The sequence below is a fragment of the Canis lupus genome, chromosome 19 (genome assembly GCF_011100685.1).
Source record: "Canis lupus familiaris isolate Mischka breed German Shepherd chromosome 19, alternate assembly UU_Cfam_GSD_1.0, whole genome shotgun sequence".
NCBI classification, from domain to species: domain Eukaryota; kingdom Metazoa; phylum Chordata; class Mammalia; order Carnivora; family Canidae; genus Canis; species Canis lupus.
In genome coordinates this window covers 42,632,539-42,649,087 of record NC_049240.1, presented here as the reverse complement: position 1 = coordinate 42,649,087, position 16,549 = coordinate 42,632,539, and the positions used below count along the sequence as shown (strand labels likewise).

Genomic DNA, 16,549 nt, shown 5'->3' with positions numbered 1-16,549 from the left:
TGACATTTAACAGGGTTCTAGTTCCACCATAAGAATGTCAAATAGCTCATCAGGATGTTCTAATAGAATCCTTTCCCTAGGCTTGATCTTTTTGCAGAGTGAGGACATACCATTCTTTTTCTTGGTGACTTTATCCATTGATAAGGTAATACTAAGAGTAAATATGGCTTATAACTAACGCTAATAAAATTGTGATGGTTTGGCAAAGTAAAGGATGACTCTGGTCAATAAGCTTGGATTAAAGTTCGGTACTATGATACCAATACCCTAAAGAACTACCTTTCTTGATTTGATTTAGAACTTAACTGGATACCTATTGGAAAAGTAGACTACTATAGGCTATAGTTTATTGCTGCCGTAACTGATTTTTATAACTATATAAAGAAGTAACAGCTTTATCACTGGTGTAGAGCACACACTGGTGGTGTGCTTCCACCAGTCATTTATCAGGTTTGCATTGCTTAAGGCATTAACTGTTAGGGTGTTCCAACTCCTTAGACACCAAGAAACTTTTGATACTCCTTTTTCTGTTCACTGCCAGTTTTCTGTAGAAAACCATTCACACTCAGTGTAAGACTTGGAAGTCCTACTTACTGTAATTAATAGGTTGGCAGTTTATAAAGATCAGGAGAGCCACTCTCTTTCATGAGCATAAATGAGGACTAGACTTTGGATCTTCCTGACCCAACTCTATGAGGCTGATCTGGAGAGCCAACCAAGCATCCCACTTTGATATTTTAGTGACTGCAGCATTTTAGTTCTCTTTTCTAAATTAAAAACACAGGTGCTCCCATTTCATGACCGGGTACAGACAATGGACTCACTGCCTTCCATACCACCACCTGTTTTGTGCTATCATTTTCCAATTCTAGCTATCAAAAAAACTACAGCGTGCCATGGCAAACAGTTCACAAATTCATTTTTCTGTTAGTCAAGAAAGTGGCAGTATGCTTTTTAGCAAACATAATATCCTTCATGAATCCTACATGAAGTACTCTTGTATTTCCCGGGACATTTTGCTTATACCCCATCCTTCCCAGTGTCCACCAGGCTCTCCTCTCCTAGTGAGCTGGCTTCCCCATATTTTTCTAACCATTATCCCTTCCTGTCTTAAATTTTCTTCAAGGGAAACAAACTCCGACCTTAATTCCATAAACTAACACGTGTGACCAGACATTTAAAATAACATTTAGCTTTTGGAATTTATATGGAAAGAACAACTTGGTTGCTAATTATTTTACACTGTTTTAAATTTTAGGTCTTTTACTTGGAAAACACTAAAGCTCTTTAATAACTTGTGAGTTATTTTATGGATAATTTTATTTTCTCATATCTCCATTTCTCTCTCTCTGGCTTTTTGCCTTGCATATGAATTCCTAGTTTTGTAATACTTTCGCATTATATGATACTCATTACGGATCTGAAAACTTTAGAATTATACCTACAACCCTTGTGCAATGATGCCTATAGCAAGAAAGAGCCTGCAAGTTTGATGTACTTAACATTCAAAAGGCATTTCCAGAAAACTGAGATGGGGCCCACCTAGAATCTTGAGAACAGGATCATTTTTGTGTCCTTTGTTTAGGTCCCTCTTTGGCACCTTTATTTTCATGTCCCCAGCCACATTATTTCAAATATTTCAGTATACTATTGTTTTAAATTAAATGTGCATTCATATATTTAATGCTTTGGTCCTTTGGATAATCTGTGGGGTCTACTGTAAGATGATTTTTGCTATTTCTCTTTTATCACCATGTGAAGAGTACGAGCTGAGTTGCAGTTCATTAGTTGGCATACTGTTAACGTTTTATAACCATTCAATCAAATATTAATTTTAATCAGTCTTGAAATATTATTGAGGCTCTTAAAACATTAGCTATCCCTAGATTCTGGATCACTAATACCCAGTGAATGAGAAATGGCAATACCTCTACCTAGGCAATAAATCGTCTTGGAGGGATCCCTGGGTGGCGCAGCGGTTTGGCGCCTGCCTTTGGCCCAGGGCGTGATCCTGGAGACCCGGGATCGAATCCCACGTCCGGCTCCCGGTGCATGGAGCCTGCCTCTCCCTCTGCCTGTGTCTCTGCCTCTCTCTCTCTCTCTCTCTCTGTGTGACTATCATAAATAAATAATAAAAAAATAAAAAATAAAAAATAAATAAATCGTCTTGGAAAAGATCTTGGTTACCCTATCTACAAGTTTTCTGTTTACAATGGAATGGGATAAAAACAACAAAAATAATCTCTTTGACAAGTTTATCCAAAGCCCCTACAGCATCCCTCCAGGCATGCTGTGAGAACTCATTCTCATCAAGGTCACTTACAGTTGCTGGAAATCTTTTAGTGTGCCAGGATCCAGGCGGTTGCTGCTGCCATGATCTAGTAGTCCATGATGACCTCTTTCTTCTTCAGCTTGGCTAGGTAAAAGCTCTTTCTCCTCTGCTGGGGCCCTGGCCCTGGCCCTGGCCCTGCCCTGCTGTCAGGTAACCCGAGAAGTTGTGGTTGATCTTGGACCTTGGAGATAGTCCCAGGAGAAGCCTAACGCTCTCCACTGTGCTCTCCAGCCCGAGGTCACCAGCCTCTGCAGCAGCCTCAAATGGCTCTAGAGGTACAGCTGCTCAGTCTCCTCCTCTTTTTATCTCTGCTCAGTCATCACAATGTCCCCGGGTCAGGGTCTTTGGTCCCCTCCCAGAGAGACACACCCTGCTGCCTATATGAGGATGATTTCTGGCTAGAGGAGTTTATTTAAAAAACTGCCCCTGCCAAGCCCACTGGGTGGTTCCTTGTCTCTCTAGCTTTCTCCCTGAAAATTGGAATCTATTCACTTCACTCTCCTCTGACTCTGATTTGAGAAGTAACCGCTCCATGGTCATTTTCTCTGGACACAATAAGGGGCCCTCCCTCCCTCCAGAGTAATCTCAGATGATGTCCTGTTTCACTTAGACTATGAAACCCCTCCCCTCAAGGAGGAGGCATATAGAATTGGGGCCTGCTTCCAATCTAGAAGTCCTAGAGGTCCCATTGGAGGAAATGTTCTAGCAGTGTTCCTGGGATTGCCCAGTGGCCAATCACACTAGGTGAACTTGGGAGCCTTAGAACTTCTGTGTCTCAGTGTTCCTTGACTCACTGATTTTCACTGCTCTACTTTTAGTCCTTTAGAAGGACTGAGTTCTCTGACTCAGTCCTTTCTTCTGCCTCTTGCCCCTTTGGAAACTAAGTTTAGAAACTTTAGAAACTAAGCCCTGCTGTCTAGCTTTTGCCAAGTTTGCATTCATACCCCTCCATAACACTGAGTGGCCACCTGCCTCCAGATGGTTCTCTACTATTCAGTGTCCTTTGCTGCCAGCTTGCCTGCCAGTTTGGAAACCCTGGTATGACCATTTCCAAAATTAGAAACTAGACTGTGCCATCTCCAGGGACACTGTGTTGTACCTCCCAGCACCCAGTCAAGCCCAACCTCTGCATATGTCTCAGATACCCTTTCCCTAAGCCTCCCTCTCTTCCCCACCCCCACATTTCTGGCTTTGGTGATTTGGGTTTCTGCCTTCCTCTTGCCTGCCCATCCTTGCTGAAGTTCTAACACCCTCTTGACCATCCCTGCCTGGACTATGGGAGGCTAAAGAAGGGCCAACTAAAGGGCTACATAATCCCTGGATATTCTATTAGAGGCCTTATTCCACATCCTGTCAAATATAGTCATATCTCAGATGAAAAATACAATGTTTGGCTATGCAAAATGAAAGATTCATATAATTTTCCTCTTGAAATATTTATTAATCTCATTTTGCAGTTTTCTGTATATTTTAGAGCCAAGATATTTTTTTCCAGCTCGTAATTTGATAAAACCTGGAAAAGCATATGGGCTCTAGGGGCTGTGCCTTTAGTTAGAACCTGAGCCTTAAAATGATTAAAAAAAGAAAAAAAAAAACTGGCTCTGGGTGGGAAGGACATAAGCACTTCCACACTGGATTCAGGTTCACGCCTTCCCTCTACCTTCCATTATCACTTAAATCTTTTTCTTTTCCAGTTTTTGATAACTGGGCTTCTCTGTTTGATCCCCTGACTCGGTCACTCACCTTTTATTCGACCTGCTTACACAGACACTCCCTTTATTCCAAATGCCAGCTGGCCTGCTGGGATTTCACAGCATCACAAGACCCCACATTTGCTTTCACAGTGCTCCTACCACTGGGGGCCCACTGTTACAATCTTAAAGCCTCCTCCCCTTAGGAGACTATAGCTTTTGACTATGGCATTTGTTTGCTTGACCCTGTAGCTATGAGGATGTTCTCTGCACACTGGACTCTCATAAATCTGCAGCTGCATCCACCTCTCTGGTGGCTCCTCCACTCAAAGAGACAGATCCAGTACTGCATATGGATGCTTCAGTCTTACCCTGTCTGCTGGGACTGACCAGGGATGACCACTTGTGTCTGAGGTATGATAGCTTCCAGGAATCATACTTTACATTTTTGTACTTAAAGTACCTGTTCACATTTATCTGCTTTAGTTATCTCATTCCGTAAAGGAGGACTTTTATGCCTCAGTTAACAACAGCATCACTGTTACACTTTTCTGGAGGTTTTTCTAATCATTGACTATTGCAGATTGAGAGTCTGCACAAGAAACCAAATATCCCAGTAATTACCCTGGATTATATCTCTTCTAAATTTAACCATTACTTAGCTGAAAGAACCATTAGAAATTTAGTTTTTCCTTTCTATGATTTCTGATTTTATAGTAGTGATTCTGCAATTTCAAAATATTTCTTAAAATTAAATTATGTATATTAAGTACAGATAGTGAACGAGTTAAGAGGGAGAGCCTACAGTAATACATTATGGCCTCTTTAGTCTACTTTCTCAGTCTTTTTCCCCAGAAAGAACATTAGGCCAGCCTTTTAAAAATTGTGTTCTCCTATAGGCTACAAATTTGAGAGGAAAGGTGATGAATGTTTTTATTTTCATGTTGTCAAGAACTCAGAAAGAAATTGCTTCTGTTTTGAATGTGGAGCCTACTATGTGCACACAGATTTCCTTTCTGAACATCTATTAGAGGGGGTTTTTTGTTTTTTGTTTTTATATATCCTTATTTCTCTAAGTTGTCATTATTTAGGTCTAGATATTTATGTAAAATGTTTTTGTGCTCCATCTGTCAAATTCCTTTTCTGAGTTTGATTTTTAGTTAACTTATTTATTGGGTCCAGGATAGACCTAAGATCTGTTTTTTTGTTTTGTTTTGTTTTTTTGTTTGTTTTTTCCTTAAAGGAAAACACGATTTAATACTGGAATAATCATTTGATACCTTGAACTAATTTATGGTGTCCTTGTATTGGGAAAATGCCCACAGGACAGTGTGATGGCTCTGAGCTTGTGTCCTTCAGATCCATCTTTTGGCTTTTCTGTGCTCTAAATCTCAGACAGCTCCTGGCTATTTCCCAGGCCCTGTGTCAGCTGGCTTCCTATTGAATTAAGCCAATAGAAAGCACTGTCAGGAGCCTGGAGTGTGGGAGAATGGGAGAAACCAGTGTATTTCTCCCCCTCGCTTTCTTCCTCAGGCATTGTTCCAGCAACAATTACGTATCCTCCCAGGTTTCATCCCCTGCTTGACAAGCCTACCACAGAATCAGCCCTGGGCCCTGGCAATACGGTTTCCTCTCTCCTGCCTGTTTCAAATTATTATGGCTTCCTGTGGTTGCTAATCCCTGGATTCCTCTCAGTTTCTCCATCACCTGTACAATGAATTCCTTATATCAAATTCTGTTTGAAGTAATGACTGTGGTCTCTCCTTTTCTGGTTGGATTCAGCACCTTTGTCCATTTTATGTTTTTATAAGAATCTTACCCTTTTTATAGAGGAAAGAATGATTTTCACAAAGAAGTGGTCATTTTAAACTTGGGATGTGTCTGTGCGTATCCTCATGACTTGACTAATGTCTTTGTTCTTTCCGCTTCTTATCTCCTATACTTGCTTCCCACCTCCCAAAATAGCCAACCCATTCCCCATTCTCTGCCACTTTCCACCCTTAAAGCATACGACACCTGTCTTTTGGAGTCGTATCACCTTGGATGCACAATGATTTATTTGCTTTTTTTAATTTTTAAATTCCTTTTTATATAATGTTCTTAACAAGACTGTGATAACTGTAAGATAGCAAAAAGGAGTACTGGATTTTTCATCCAGAATTTGAATCTGTGGAACCTTGCTTGAATCCTTAAGCCTCTTCTTGTACAACAGGCCCTTGGTAGTAAAACAGAGAAAAGATGACTTCACCAGAGCTATGAACAAATGAGATTAAAACATGAAAGGATTTTGTAAGTGATAAAATGCTAAGCAAATGCAAGAGATTATTTAAAGCTGTAAATAAGAGTGGTTATTTTTTTCTTAAAACAAATGTAATTTTAAAAGTCTCAGCAAAGGTATTTCACAGTTGGAATTTATGCTGAAGTTTAATAGCTTCATATCTAACACATGACTTTTTAATTTCAGTTCTGTTGACATTTGGGACTAGATAATTCTTTGTTGTAGGGGGCTATTCTGTACACTGTAAAATGTTTAGTGGTATCCTTGTATCTGTCTGCTAGATGCCAGTAGCACCCTCCCCTTCAGTTTTGACAACCAGAACTTCTATAAACATTACCAAATGTCCCCCTGGGAGAAGAGAGAAGCAAAAGTACTAATCTAACCAAATCTACTTGGGAAAATGTCACCTCTTTTTAATTTAAGTTGTTAAAAATAAATAAAGGAGTTTGGCTTTCTAGAAGACTATGGGGAAGGACTTCTAAAAATGCAACTATGAAACATAACTTAAGAGATCAATAAACCTTGCAATGAAAGTGAGTAGTTATTGTCACAGCAGCAATGTATCTCACAAAGTATTTATGTTGGAGAGACTAATTTTCCTGCTTAGTTTTCTGGTTAGACTACCTAACCAAGATGGGCTTTCTTCATAAAATTAATCCTTTTGTTATTTATATTAGGTATTTAAAAACACTAATACTTTATATCTATCATATGTTGCTATCTTTTAATGTCCTTTAAGGCTTCATTAAGTGTTTGTAGGAACAAATATTTCACTAATATTATGACTCAAACATTGTGGGTCTGTACTTGTGTAGATTGCCTTTAGTAGCAGTAGGAGTTAGAATTTTATAAGCATCATGGCTAGCCTCATATTATTATAATTCCTAATATGATACTCTTTTTTTTTTTTTTTTTTTAAAGATTTTATTTATTTATTCATGATAGTCACAGAGAGAGAGAGAGGCAGAGACACAGGCAGAGGGAGAAGCAGGCTCCATGCACCGGGAGCCCGATGTGGGATTCGATCCCGGGTCTCCAGGATCGCGCCCTGGGCCAAAGGCAGGCGCCAAACCGCTGCGCCACCCAGGGATCCCCTAATATGATACTCTTAATTATCATTAAATTACCATTGGAAGGCAAACCATAGCTACTTAAAATATAGAAATTATTGTTTTAAAAGTATTGATTCTAGCTTTCCAAATATGTCTTTTTTAGCTTATATTGTCAACAGGTTTCTAAGAGTGGTTTCTCATCTCCAACTGTGTTGGTTAGCTTTCTTCCTAGCTTACAGAAATATTGACCAGAGCAGATTGTAAAACAGGAGAAGCAGGGATGTCTGAGTGGCTCAGCGGTTGAGCACCTGCCTTGGGCCCAGGATCGGGCCCAGGATCACATCCTGGAGTCCCGGGATCGAGTCCCACATCCGGCTCCCTGCATGGAGCCTGCTTCTCCCTCTGCCTGTGTCTCTGCCTCTCTCTCTCTCTCTCTCTCTCTCTGTATTTCTCATTAATAAATAAAATCTTTAAAAAAAAAAAAAACAAGGAGAAGCAGATTGTAATGATAAGGCTACTTTTGTTGGGAAGACAGAGATGTACTGTCCTTGACATGAGTGTATTGCTAACCTTGTGGACACACAGCATCTCTAAGACTGTTAAAAAGAATACTTACTGCTTCAGGAGAATTAGATTCATTTCCTCATCTACTATTTTGCATTCTTCTGGTTAATCTTTCTTTGGGGGATGATGGGCCCTCTGATGATTAATAATGCTCTTTTAAGGATTTTTTTTTCATAGAGTATTTCAATAAAAAGTCTTATGATTGAGGTAGATACTGGGAGTTTTGGATGAAGACAGTGCAATGAAATCGGGCCAGAAAGTTAGGACCCTCTTATTTGCTGTCATACTACCAAATTTGAATTACTGGATCAGGCCTACCTTTACATTCACTGCCATTTCCCTGGTAAATTACATATTATATCTGCCCTGCAAGTTCTCATCTATTAGACCCCTGTGGAGAAAATTGAATCAGTAAACTATCAGGACAAGTTTGGGCTAGCATACCACACCATGAATGAGTTTTCTACAGTGGAATTCTCTTGTTTCTGGAGAAGGAATCTGTCTGTGGTATCAGTGTTTGCTTCATTTGTTTTTGATTTTTAAGATCTAAGAAACAAAAAATGTGAGTGTGGATGCCAAATTTCCCATTCTCATCAAATAAAGAAGAAAAGACGTGGACCATTTCAGAGACCTTCTTGCTAACTCTGCTTCATAAGAAAAGCTCACAGATGGAGTTACAGGGTCTGAATTCACCTTCCTACCTTCCTTCCAACCGAAACAAACAAGAAACAAAACCAAAAAAGATAAAATACTTTAAACAGTGCTTTTTAAGGCACTAGATATCAGGCAATAAAGGACAATGATTCTTGGAAGATAAGAAACAAGAGATGAGGCCTACTATTGCCCCAGCGTACTAACTTGAGAGTGTTTTCAGGCCCTGACATATGGAAGGAAAGCTGAGGTGAAGCCTAGTTAAGACCAGGAATTTAAGAAACAGATGTGAGAGTCCAGGGACATCAGGGCAGTGAGAGTTGCTGGGATGAGGGGCAAAAAGCAGGGAGTTGCACAGAAAGAAAATAGGCAATGCGCAACTGGTACAAGTGTCAAATATTCAGCAAAGTCTTGATCAGCACATGCTGTGAGGAAACTACTTGAGACCCTGAAAGGAATAAAGATAACCTATGTGTGGAGCACATAAAGGGCCAGAAATAAGGGCGCCTGGGTGGCTCAGCAGTTTAGCGCCACCTTTGGCCCAGGGTGTGATCCTGGAGACCCGAGTCCCACCTCAGGCTACCTGCATGGAGCCTGCTCCTCCCTCTGCCTGTGTCTCTGCCTCTCTCTCTCTGTGTGTCTCTCATGAATAAATAAATAAATCTAAAAAAATTAAAAAATAATAATAAAAAAATAAAGGGCCAGAAATCATGCCCATTCCCTCCAGCCTGACTAGAAACACTTATAGTTCATAAGACACTGGGTAGATTACTCAAGAATGTCTTGCTACATTAGCAGGGGATAATTAGCTCTAGACTCAGAACCGCTCCCAATCTGTCAAACCATGAAAGCAAAACCTGAAAGGATCTATTTCCAATAACTTAGCATCATTCCTGAAGTAAGCTCAAGAAGCTTTATGAGAATTCAAAAGTATCCAGCACCAAACAAAATGAAAATCACAAAATATGCATGCAATCAAAGACTACCACACATGCAATGAGATAGAAAAATACAACCCCCAATGAGAATAACCAAGTGGTCAAAACTGTCCCAGAATTGATACAGATGATGTAATTAGTAGCAATGGACATCAAAACTTTCGTGATTATATTATATATTCAAAGAGGGTAAGTAGAGATTAAAAAAAAAGACCCCCATCAAATTACTAGAGATGAAGACTACAATATCTAGGATGAAAGATAGGTTGGATGCAATTAACAGCAAATTAGTTGTGACAGATGATAAGAATTTGAAGGCATAGCAATAGAAACCGTCCAAAATGAAACACACAGAGAAAAAGGAACTCCCCACATTAAAGAGTATTGGTGAGTTGCGGGAGCCTAAGGTATGAGTAATTAGAGTTTCCACAAGAGAAAGAGGGGTAGGGCAGAAATTTTTTGAAGAAATTCAGAACCTTGCCAAACTTGATAAACCCACAAATCGAAGAATCTCGATGAAACCCAACCACAAGAAACATGAACAAAATTACAGCAAGGTCTATAATCACCAAAATGTAAAATGACGATAGAAAAGGAGAAAGCTACAAGTACCCAAAAATAAAAGACATGTACAGAACAACAAAGATAAGACAAAATAATTTTTTTAAATTGGAAATAATGCCAAGTGAGAATACAGTGGAGCAGCATCTTTAAAGTAATGAAAAAACTTATCAGCCTAGAATTACATGTCCTGCTAAAATATTTTTCAATGACAGTAAAGATATTTTCAGACATAAAAGCTAGAAGAATTCATTGCCAGTACTACAAAAAATGTAAGAAGTTAGTCAAGCAGAAGGAAAATAATACTAAGTGGAAACAAAATACACAAAGGAATGAAGAACTCCAGAATTGGTGACTATATAGTTAAATATATCATTTCTTTCCTACTCAAATCCTTTAAAAGATAATTTACTGTTTAAGCAAAAATACTAACAATGTCCTTTTAATACATATAAGTAAAATGCATGATAACATTAGCATAAATGTCAGGAAGGGAGAAATTAGAGTTTTTATAGAGCTTAAGTGTTTTACTATCACTTGAACATAGACTGTGAAAAGATAAAGCAATAAAATAGCTAAAGAAAGATATAGTGAATAGCCCAACAAAGCAGAAAGCAAATTCATTAAAAAAGATCCAGAAGATGGTAGAAAAAAGGAAAGGGGGAACAAAGAACCTATTTATCAAAGATAAATAGAAAACAACCATATAAATAATCACATTAAATATAAATAGTTTAAGCATTGCCATTAAAACAGTAAAATTATCTGATTGGATTTGAAGGCACAATCCAACTAACTGTAGGCTGCTTACAAGAAATGCACTTCATATATAAAGACAAATATGTTAAAAGGATAGAAAAAAGATACAACATGGCTAAAACTAGTCAAAAAACACTGAGGTGACCATTAGATATTTCCAGAGCAAGACTATTACCACACATAATCCTTCATAATCCTTATGAAATGATTTTTATTTCTATTGTAAACTTTTCATTTTGTAATGATTGTGATGGTCATTTCATACGGATTAAGTAGTCAAAAGGATGTAATCCTAATGATTTATGCACATATTAATAGTGCTTGAAAAAAGTGAGGTAAAAACTGATAGAACCACAAGGAGAAATAGACAAATGAACTTGGAGACTTGAACAACCTTCATGACCAACCTGATCTGATTGACTGTTATAAAACGCTGCACAACAAAAGTAGAATACACATTCTTCTCAACTGTACTTTAATCATTTACCAAGATCGGTCATATTTTGTGCCACAATACACATCTCAGAAATTAAAAAATATATATATATTCCAATCATACAAAATCTGTTCTCTGACCACAATGGAATTAAACTGGAAATCAGTAATATAAAAGATCTTTGAAAAATTCCTAAATATTTAAAAATTAAATACTGCACGTTTTAATGACCCATTAATCAAAGAAGTCAAAAGAGAAATTAGAAATCATATTGAATTAAATGAAAATAGAAACAACATAAAAGAATCAGTGGGATAATTCCCTTGGAAATTTATACCATTATACCTATATTTTAAAAAAAGAGTGGTCTGAAATGAATGACCTTCCACTATGAAAAACTAACAAAGGAAATTGAGCCCAAAGTAAACAGTACACATGAAATAATACAGATCAAAACAGAAATAAAGGGTGCCTGGATGGTTCAGTTGGTTAAGCATCTGCCTTTGGCTCAGGGCATGATCCCATGGTCCAGCATGGGGCTCCCTGCTCAGTGAGGAATCGACTTCCCTTCTCCCTCTGTACCTCCCCTGCTTGTGCTATCTCCCTGTCAAATAAATAAAATCTTTAAAACAAAAACAGAAAGCAAAAAATAAATAGAGAAAAATCTATGAAACCAAAAGATGATTCTTTGAGATCAGTAAGATAGATATACCTATAGTTGGACTGATCAGGAAAAAAAAAAAAAAAGAGATACATAATAAAAGGAATAAGAAAGGATATCACTACCAATTTTAATAGACAGTGGAAGGATAAGGGAATATTTTGAACAACTTTATGCCAACACCTTTGACAATTTGGGTGAAAGGTATATTACTTGAAAAACACACTCAATAAGAAAGAGATATACTGAAAAGACTGATATCTGTTATAGAAATTGGAAAGCCATTTTTTTCCTCAGAAAGAAATTCTATAAAATTTGCAGGCCTCAGGCCTACTTGGCTTCACAGATTAATGCTACCTGATTTTTAAGGAAGAAATAATATCAATTCTACTTTAACTTTCCAAAAAAAATTAGAAGAGGAAGGAAAACACAACAACTCATTCTATGAAGTCAGTATTATCCTGATATTAAAACTAGACAAAGACATTGCATAAATAACTCTGAAAAAAAATAAAGATAGCTAATAGTCTTTGATTTCAAGGATTATAATGCTACAGCAATCCGAGTATCATGGTAAATGAGTTCAATGTTTTAAGATCAAGATCAATACAGAAAATCTAATAGTTTCTATTAGTAGCAAATAACCTGAAAAATGAAATTAAGAATTCTATGTACATTACTATCAAAATTATATTACCACATAACATATCAAAATCAATTCAAAAGAGAGAAGACAAAATGTCAGAGCTACAGCTATGAAACAATTCAAAGAACACATGGATATAAATATTCAACCTTGGCTTAAGCAACAGTTTCTTAGATATGATACCAAAAGCACAATCAACCAAAGAAAATCTAGATACGTTTGACTTCATCAAAATTAAAAACTTTTGCATATTAAAAGATACTATCAAGAAAATGAAGACAACCAATAGAATGGGAGAAAATATCTGTAAATCATATATCTGATAAGGAACTTTTATCTAGAAAATGTAAAAAACATTTACAACTCAAAAAATAAGAAGATGAATAACCGAATTTAAAAATGGACAGAAGATACAGGTATAATTATTTTAAACAACTGTCTTAATCCAGAAAAAAATTACTAGAATCAATGAAGAGTTCGGTATGATGGTTAGATACAAAATTAATATAGAAAAATCAATATTTTCCTATATATTAACAATATGTTAAAGAGTGAAACAAAAGGCACCTATTCTCAACAATAAAAACATAAAATACTTAAGAAAAATATGATTCATGTTAAAAACTGTAAGACTACATGAAACAAAAAAGATCCAATAAATGTAGCTACAAAGCTTCTTCCTAATAGACACTACTTTTCAGATACAAATCCTCCCCAAGGTAATTTAGAAATGTAACCCTAATCATTGTTTATGAAAGTTAAGCTGATTCTAAAGGTCAAATGGTAGAGAGAGAATAGAAAGTAATATCCTGGAAAACGTGGAAGTAAAAGAGAGGTAGTAACTTCTCTTTCAGGAAAAAAAAAGGAGGGGGGGGAATATAATTATAAACTTATGGGGTTGGTGCAGGCAGAGCTATTGCTGAATAAGATTGAATAGAATTTAGAAACAAGAGTCTGTACACTGGGATTTAGCATTGTAGTTAAGAGCATTGAATCTCAAGCCAGGCCTTAGTGGTTACACATTCCTGAGCAAGGTGCTTAAACTCCATGTTGTACTTTCCTTATGTGTAAAATAGGGAGAAATGTACTACCCATATCTTACAGTTATTGTGAAGATTAAATGAGTTAATATGTATTTTTAAAAATGGACAAATGATTTGAATATGCATTTCTCTAAGGATATACGAATGATCAGTAAACAATGTGTTAAAAGATGTTTACTGTTATTGGTTATCTGGGAAATACACATCAAAACCACAGTGAGATACTCCTTCATACCCACCAGCATGGCTGTAATTATAAAGTCAAATAATAATAGGAGTTGGTAAGAATGTGGAGAAATACACATTCCTTGTACATTGCTGGTAGGAATATAAAATGTTGCAGCCTGGAAAGTTCCTTAAAAGCAAAGCAGTCTGGAAGTTCCTTAAAAGCAAAGCAGTCTGGAAGTTCCTTAAATCGCCAAATGTACAGCTACTATATGGCCTAGCAACTTCACTCTTAGGTATACCCAAATGAAATGAAAACTTATGTCTACACAAAAAGTCATGCATAGGTGTTTATAAGAACATGAGTCATAGCCAACAGTGGAAACAACTCAGTCTATATACTGATGGATGGATAAACAAATGTGGTATATCCATACAATGGAAAAATATTCAGCCATAAAAAGAATGATAGAGAGTTACCTGGTGACTCAGTTGGTTAAGCATCTGTCTTCATCTCAGGTCACGATCCCAGGGTCCTGGCATGGAGCCCCCCATTAGACTCCCTGCTCAGCGGGGAGCCTGCTTCTCCCTCTCTCTCTCTCAAATAAAGAAATAAAATATTTTTTAAAAAATGAAATAGTATTGCACACAATATAGATGAACCTTGAAAACATGCTAAATGAAAGAAACCAGACACAAAGCCACATGTTTGTATGAGTCTATTTGCATGAAATGTCCAGAATAAGCAAACCGATAAAGATAAAAAGTAAATTAGTAGTTGCCAGGAATTGGAGGTTAAAGGATGGATTGGAGAAGTTGAAAACTGACTGCTAATGATTATAGGGTGTTTGGGGGAGGGCAATATTCAAAATGTCCTAAAATTACAATAGTGGTAATTATTGTACAACCTTCTAGATATATTAAAAGCCACTGAACCTCTAAATTATACACTTTGAAGGGTAAATTCAATGCTTGTTAATTAATATCACAATAAAAATGGATATAATCAGAGGGGAACAAACTTATATTTCTGCCATCAAACCAGTGTATAAGCTCTCCTCCCATTCTCTCCTTAATCCAGTTACCACAGGCGCCTCAGTGCCTCAGTCAGTTAAGTGTCTGCCTTTGGTTCATATCACTATCAAACCTTTGGTCATGTCATGTTCATGGGGTCCTGGGATCAAGTACTGCATCCCATCTCCCTGCTTTTCCCTCTCCCACTGCCAGCCACTCTCCATGTTTGTGTTCTCTCTGTCAAATAAATAAACAAAATCTTAAAAAAAACAAAACACAAAATAAAAACAAAAAAATTCCAGTGACCACTCCAAAGACAGCATCATCTCAAGATCACTGATAACCTGCATTTATCTAATCCATTGTCAACTTCTGTCCTAATTTACTCACCCTTAGCAGCATCAAAAATAGTTTGCCAATACCTCCTTTTTGATATTTTTTCTAGAGTTCCATGAACTCACACTCACCTACTTTTCTCTTACCAGATTTGTATAACTAGGGGCATAATCACACTCTTCAGTTAGATTTCTGATAGGTTCCTAAAATTTTGAATGTATGAGATAGAATTCTATTTCCTATAACCCACATATGCATAGTAGGCCTGGTCTTTCTCATGAAAAGTTAACATATAATTTACTTAGGGACTCAGGCAAAAACTAAGGAGGCACTTACCACATTTGATTATTCCCTTTCCCTGATCTTACACATTCATTTCAGTGGCAAGTTTTAATAGTTCTACTCTCAAAATATATGCTGAATCTGTCTAACTCTCATTTATTCAAAGATGTCAAAGAGTCTTTGTGGAATAGTGCCTGGGATATTAGGTTCTATGTGGTCCCCTGGGCCACTGTAAAGACTCTCACCTTTAGTTCAAATGAAATTCAAGATTTTGCCCAAAGTAGTAACATGCTCCAGCTTACATACTTAAAGATCACTCTGATTTTTGTGTTGAAGTTAAATTATATGGCAGTAGTGCAAAAAAGAAAATAGGGAACACAATGAAGAGACTATTAGTATTTTGAAACAAAATTCACAGAAAACTTCTGAGAGATAGAAGATAGTGGCAGAGTAGGAGGACCCTAGGCTCACTTGTCCCATGAATAACTAGATAATTAAGAACTCAGAAGTTCACCTGCAGACAGAAAAACATCTACAACTAAAGGAAGAGAAGAGGCCACATCAAAGAAGGTAGGAAGTGTGGAGACATGGTTTAGGGGAGAAAGAGATCCTGATTGCTGCTGAGGGGAGGGAGCTGTGGTCATGGAGAAGGGTAAAAGTAGAAGAGCACTCGGGGGAATGCACAGGAGAACATCACCCCAGGGCCATTGGTTTGGAAAATGAGAGGTGCTCAATTTCATGAGTTCTTGCAACCAGCGGAGCTTAGAGTCTGGAGTTTTAAAGTCAGTGGTCTTGGCTGGGAAAGAGCACCATGCTGCTCCAGGGTAGAAGGCAAGCAAACCACCCAGGGATGGACAGTGTGGAAATAGTGAACTGGAGAGTAACTGTGACACACAGCAGGGAGATTATTTCATCTTCTTGGACCATGTCCATGAGCGGCAGCATTCACAGAGACAACTTCCTGGGAACAAAGGAGCTGGCCAGTGCCATTTTTCTCCTTTACCCTCAGGATAACCACAGAGCCACCTGCGGGAAGTAGTGCAGTGTGGACACTAGCTTTCTAACTTAGTTCAGTAACCTGTATACCCCTGTACTGTTGTGGAACAGCCCTTCTCAGTCATACCTACTTCAGTACCAGTG

At 37.6% G+C, this 16,549-nt stretch overlaps 2 protein-coding genes across 3 annotated transcripts in view; one reads left to right on the top strand and one right to left on the bottom strand.

Moving 5' to 3' along the window:
• Positions 1 to 2,901, bottom strand: part of SPOPL (speckle type BTB/POZ protein like) — a 67,066-nt gene extending 64,165 nt beyond the window's left edge. Inside the window, exon 1 of one of the 2 annotated variants that reach the window (XM_038565104.1) lies at positions 2,324 to 2,901. The gene's annotated coding sequence lies outside the window, so the exon portion shown is untranslated. The remainder of the gene's footprint in view (positions 1 to 2,323) is intronic. The other variant, XM_038565101.1, reaches the window with a different exon arrangement.
• LOC119864364 (translation initiation factor IF-2-like) overlaps positions 1 to 16,549 on the top strand; it is a 279,509-nt gene that overhangs the window by 2,062 nt on the left and 260,898 nt on the right. The gene's annotated exons all lie outside the window — the stretch shown is intronic.